The sequence below is a fragment of the Mixophyes fleayi genome, chromosome 2 (genome assembly GCF_038048845.1).
Source record: "Mixophyes fleayi isolate aMixFle1 chromosome 2, aMixFle1.hap1, whole genome shotgun sequence".
NCBI lineage: Eukaryota > Metazoa > Chordata > Amphibia > Anura > Limnodynastidae > Mixophyes > Mixophyes fleayi.
The window spans coordinates 261,029,030-261,035,320 of record NC_134403.1 but is presented as its reverse complement, the minus strand read 5'-3'; positions in this window follow the sequence as shown (position 1 = coordinate 261,035,320).

The window sequence follows — 6,291 nt, the reverse complement described above, 5'->3', positions numbered from 1 at the left end:
CAATTCAAAAAGAAATGTTAAAACAACAAAGATTAATGTTATTCAATTCTTATTCTCTGTATCTTAAAAAAAGCATAATTTTAATATATTACCCTACACAATTGTCTGTCCTAATCATATGGATGCCTGTGGCACAATCCTATTGGTCATACAGACATAAATATGACATTACGTCACCCAATAAGATAAAAATAAACATAATAAAAAGGACACAAGTATGCAGCTGGATGCAGAAATACATCATACAGGAGTATAGTGATCTGTATTCTTACCTCTACCACGTCATACAGCAGAAACCGTGAATGTCCCAGCCCTATATAGAGACTATAAATTCGGCAAAATGCAATATAAAAAAAAACAGTACAGAGGCAAACACAGAACTGGAAGACTGTATGATCGTTACTTTGCTCATATGGAACATGGCCTGTTTGGTTGCAAAACGTGATTCTTGTGAAACTTCTCAGCAATTTCATTGATTTCTACAACCAACAATAACCCAATATCTCTCTTTTTATTTCTTAATCTCAGAATTATAACGTTTCTCATTCTTTCTCTTAGTGCAGATATAAACACAGAAAAGAATAAAATATATTTATTTTATTTTTTAATAAACAATTATTAAATTGTCCCCATATTATATACAATTAGAAAGCAAGGATTGTGGTATTTCTTGGCTACGGCATGAGGAAAAATATGCTTTACTAGACCAGAGCTTAACAGATTCCTACTTTTCTAGCTTTATTAATAACCGCTGAACTGCTTACTTGCAACTTAAGTACAAACGATTATCAAGTTACGTCTGTATTTTATTCTACGTTACTTCAGATTACTGTACTGATATTTATTGTACATCAGTCATCAAATATTTAAATATCACTGTTACTGTGTTAAACGTTTTCATCACCACTGCTTGGAAGGACACTTAATAGTTTAGAAAATATGCTTTATAAGTTTATACATTTATATTTCAACCATTCAAACAATACAGGAAGACATTCATGAGAATACGAGGGTGACAGAATTTCTTGGGTTGCATTATGCAAGATGAGAGGTAGGTGAGAGACAGGCTTCTGGTGTTTTTGAAATGAAACCCTGCTGTAAGAAGCCCTGTCACCTCATGGTTGTTGACAACAACCCCAAAGTATTCCTTTGGGGTAAATTAGATCTGCCAGTTTCCAATCTCATTGTGCTGTCATCATTCCCCAGTGTGAAACAACAATTTTTCTGGTGTTGAAAGTTGTCACGGCTATGGATATTTTATGGATCCCTTTTGCCACTACTTAGATGTTATTAGCAGTGGATGGTGGAGGATGAACGCACACAACTTGAATAACGGAACTGGCTACTAGCTTGGCAATATATTCTTAACAACAGTCCAGCAACTAATAATCAGCAGAGTAATAATAATAGCCGTGCCAAACATAGAACCACAGATGACAAGGTAACTTGATTGTAGTTCAGTAGAGCATACAGGAAGCCGAGTAGAGAGGTAGTTGAGCCAATCAATATGAGTGCAGGTGTAATAGGCAACTCACGAGACAGTTCAGTGTGCAGATGTAGAAGTCCAGTACACAGGTAACAGCCGTAGGAGATTTAGTAAGCAGTGTGGAACTACAAGTACCAGGTATGGTGGTAGTGGATGTAGAAGTCCAGCACACAGGTAGCAGCAGTAGGAGATTCATTAAGCAGTGTGGAACTACAAGTACCAGGTATGGTGGTTGTAGATGTAGAAGTCCAGCACACAGGTAACAGCAGTAGGAGATTTAGCCTAGACCAAGGTAGACTGAGTAACACGAAGATCAGGAAATAAGCCCATAACCTTGGGAGGTTAATATAGTGCTCCAAGACCAATAAGGTTTAGGGAGTGGTCCAGATCACAGTAGCTGGGAACACCTGTGAAAGTAAGGTCTGAAGGAGTAGCAAGCAGAATCATGGTTCTTAAAGGGAAAGTCACAGAGGCGGGACCTGATTAAGGGAGCGGCGTGTGACAAAAGTCTTATCTAGCAGCACTATCTATTTAATATTTTGCACTACAAGTGCTTTGGGGTGTCCCATATTCCCCAGTGTGAAACCACAATTTTCCTGGTGTTGAAAGTCTAATCTAGCAGCACTATCTATGTAATATTTTGCACTACAAGTGCTTTGGGCTCATTAAAATGGATTCACAGCAGTCCACAGATAAGCAGGATCAGCAAGCAGGTGCTGGCACCAGTCCTGATGGTAGTCTTCCCTGTACGTCATCTGGTAAAGCCTATGTAAAAGTACATAGTCTTTTTAAATCAGGAAAAAAAGCACACCTCAAAAAAAATGCTACCGTGTTGAAGTGAAAAAGAACTGTAATTGATCAAAAGTTAACTGCCGATAAAAAAAATATTGCCAAAATGCCATTCCACACACGTAGTGGCAAAGAAAGAATGAGGCCTTTAGCTTTCCCTATTAGTGGCAGATCGAAAACTGTTACTGAGCCTTCTTCTTGTACGGTCACTCGTGACCAAGCAAAACCAAGTAATTCGGAGTCCAAAAGTAGTGCACAACTACTATTACGTGTGAAAGCCGAGCTGCAAGATAACAGTAAGACATTAGAGGAAAATATATGCTCAGAATCAGAAATGACACCAATCCCTGTGGAGAGTCCATTCACCAGTGATATGTGTAATCATGAGCATTCTGATAGTGTACCCATAAAGAAGGGCCCTTTCAGCTTTTCTGCTGATGTGTGCCTGAACAGTCCGAGTGTAGCCGGTGATACACCAATTGAGGATGCCACTTTGGAATTAGAAGAGGACGAGGGGGAGATTTGTGTAGGCGATGAGGGCGCTAATGAGGATGTCGATGAGGATGAGGTTGTTTGTGTCTGCACCAGTGGCAGCAGTTCTGGCACGTGGCAATAAAAGGGCCATTGTCATGCCTGGGCACAAAACAAAAAAACCCACTTCTTATGTGTGGAATTATTGCTACCCAAATCCTGACAACAGTTGTATAGCCATTTGTAGTGTATGTCAAGCCACAGTCAGTCGAGGGAGGGACTTTAACCATCTTGGAACCTCATCCATGTTACCCCATTTGACGAGAGTTCATGACAAAGTGTTGGGAAAAGCTGAAAGTTCTTCAAAAAAAAATTAGAAGCACTCCATCATCAGCTAGGACCCTTCGGTCACCGACATCCCAACAGCTACAAAATACACCCACAACACCATCCTCATCAATATCCTCAGTAGTGCTCGGAGTTAGCCCTGCATCCCACTTAGTAAGGCTGGATGACTCCTGCACTATAATTGATTCCTCTGAAGAAAACGTTCTGCTGCTGCTGTTGCTGATGCTGGAGGTGAATCTTCATTCCAGAGGCAGGTGAATAAAATGAGCAGTCCTACATTGCAACAATTAACTATGAAACAATCATTTGCTAGGGGAAGCAAATATGAGCAGTCACCAGGTTGCCAGGCGAATCACAGACACCATGGCTACTATGTTAGTGTTAGATCTGCATCTAATATCCACAATAAAGGCAGCTGGTTTTTCACAGTTGAGGTTTTGTGTCCGCGTTACAAAATTCCATCGTGACACCATTTTTCCCGTAAAACTATTCCACTACCATACCAAAAAGTGTGTAAAAATGTAGAGATTGCGCTGAAAAATGCCATTCTGCCCAATGTCCACTTAACCACAGATATGTGGACAAGTGGAAGTGGTCAAACCAAAGACTATATGACTGTGACAGCCCACTGAGTTGGTCATTCGCCCTAACCAGCAGGAACAGCAGCAGCATGTACACCACTACGTAACATTTGTCACAGGCAGGACACTCTTTATATCACCGGCTTCACTAACAGGCATACGGCTGACAATTTGTTACGAAAATTAAGAGATGTGATTGATACGTGGCTTATACCACTTTGACTCTCCCCAGGATATGTCATTTCTGATAACGCCAATAATATAGTGCGAGCATTACAGATGGTTGAATTCCATCATACTCCATGTTTTGCTTACACCATAAACTTGGTGGTGCAGAGCTTGCTAAGAAATAACTGTGAGGTGCAGGAGATGCTTTTGGTGGCCCGTAGAATTTCGGGGCATTTCAGGCATTCTGCCACAGCATGTAGGAGATTGCAGCAGCTCCAAGAACAGTTTAACTTGCCCTGCCACCAAGTTAAGCAAGAGGTGTTAACTAGGTGGAATTCCACCCTGTACATGCTTCAGAGGATGGAGGAACAGCGCAAAGCCATACAAGCATATTGCACAAGCCATGACATTGGGAAAGGAAGGGGAATATATTTCACTCTTGCACAGTGGGGAATCCTTTCTGAGCTGTGCAAGGTGCTGAAACCCTTTGAAGTTGTGACGTGTGAAGTGAGTGCAGACTCTGCTAGCTTGAGCCAAGTAATTCTCTTAATTCGACTATTGGAAAAGCAGCTTGAGAAACTGAAGGAGGAGATGAAAGAAAGCAATTCCGCAAAGTATGTTGGCCTTGTAGATCAAGTACTTAATTCACTTCGCAATGATCCAAGAGTAATTAAAATCTTGAACTCGGATCACTACGTTTTGGCGATTGTGCTTGATCGAAGGTTTAAGACATACATTGATTCTTTGCTTCAAAATGAGCGAGATGTGAACCTTTGCAAGGAGCTATTGGTCAGCAAGTAGTCCGCTGAACTGGGCCTTGGCTTGTCGACCGGCAGTCTTCTTTTCTATTTAACTACAAGTGGACAGGGGGGGGGGGTGGGGGGGCTGATACAGACAGTCACCAAATAAACCTTTGTGCATTTCTATTTTTATTGTACAGTCTATGCAGGCCGTCTTCTTTTCTATTTAAAAACATGTGGACGGGGGGGGGGTGGGGGGCTGATACAGACAATCACCAAACTACCTTTGTCCATTTCTATTTTTATTGTACAGTCTATGCTGGCCATCTTCTTTTCTATTTAACTACAAGTGGACGGGGGAGGGGGGGCTGATACAGACAGTCACCAAACTACCTTTGTCAATTTCTGTTTTTATTGTACAGTCTATACCGGCTGTTTTTTTTCTATTTAACTGCAAGTGGAGGTGGGGCTGATGCAGACAGAAACTAAACTGCCTTTGTCCATTTATTTTTATATTTAACTATAAGTGTAGGGTGTAATATACACCCAAAGACGATGGCTGCATTGCCAATAGGCTTGTAACAATCCTGTCCAGGTTTGCTACTTTCCCTGTCTGCTCTGTTCTGCTGTGGATCACATGACTTACTTTCAGGGCGGGTCATTCAAACCTGCTCTATTTAAACTCAGCACTGACACCTGTTCATTGTCAGTGCAACTTGTTTGCTAGCCTGACTCCATGGACGCCTGTGTATTCTCTGACCCTTGTGCATTCCTGAACTCTCCTGTTAGATTCCCTGTGGGTGAACCTGCTTCATCAACCAAGTGCTGGTAGCACTATCTTTGGGACTCTCCTGTTTGCAATTATCTTTACGCATCATTTTTCAAGACTTTGTTTATTATGCCAAGTGTGCAGATTTACATCATTGTGATATACTGAACTGCCATCTCGTCTATACTACTGTTAAGAACTTATTTGATACCTTCTGGACTGTTCCGCTGATGCTGCTATTTCTACACTCTGCGGTGATCAGACTCTTACCTTGCATATATGTTGTAGTGCTAATCTCTACTAATTACTGGACCCCTGTGGTATCCTGAAACATCGTTACTCACCATCTCTATGTACAGAACTTTGCTGGTCTCTTTCCTTGTCATGTCTTGTCACAGCTAATCAACATCTATGCTGCATAATGGCTACTGCCAAATACAAAACCATTGCCACGCCCTGCCGTGACTAACTTACATATTCTGACGTGCACAGAACCCTGCTAGTAGTCAGCCGTGGACTCCTTCTGTGCTCAGTGGATGCAATACATATTCTATGTGTTTTATTGATACTTGCATTTATGTCCCATATGTATATATACACATTCCTTGTGATTTGCAGTACTGCCATGTTTAATGCTTAACCATTGTATTGTTATATATAACAATCTGCTTATCTCTAACATTTCATTACTATTTGCTGCATTGTTTATTGTGTGTTGATATGTTCTATGCTCATATTCATTGAAGTACTTTAAGCAGACCCATTGCCTTGTGTTCTTATTCTCTAAGCATCATATGATCCTGACTCGGCTAAATCACGTGCCCAGGCCTTCGTGGGAACCGCCCACTAGGCCTGATATTATTCCAGTCCATAACAAGGCTAAGATGGAGAGGAAGACAATCAGGATTGTGTGTAGAATTAAGGACGGCCTACCAGGGA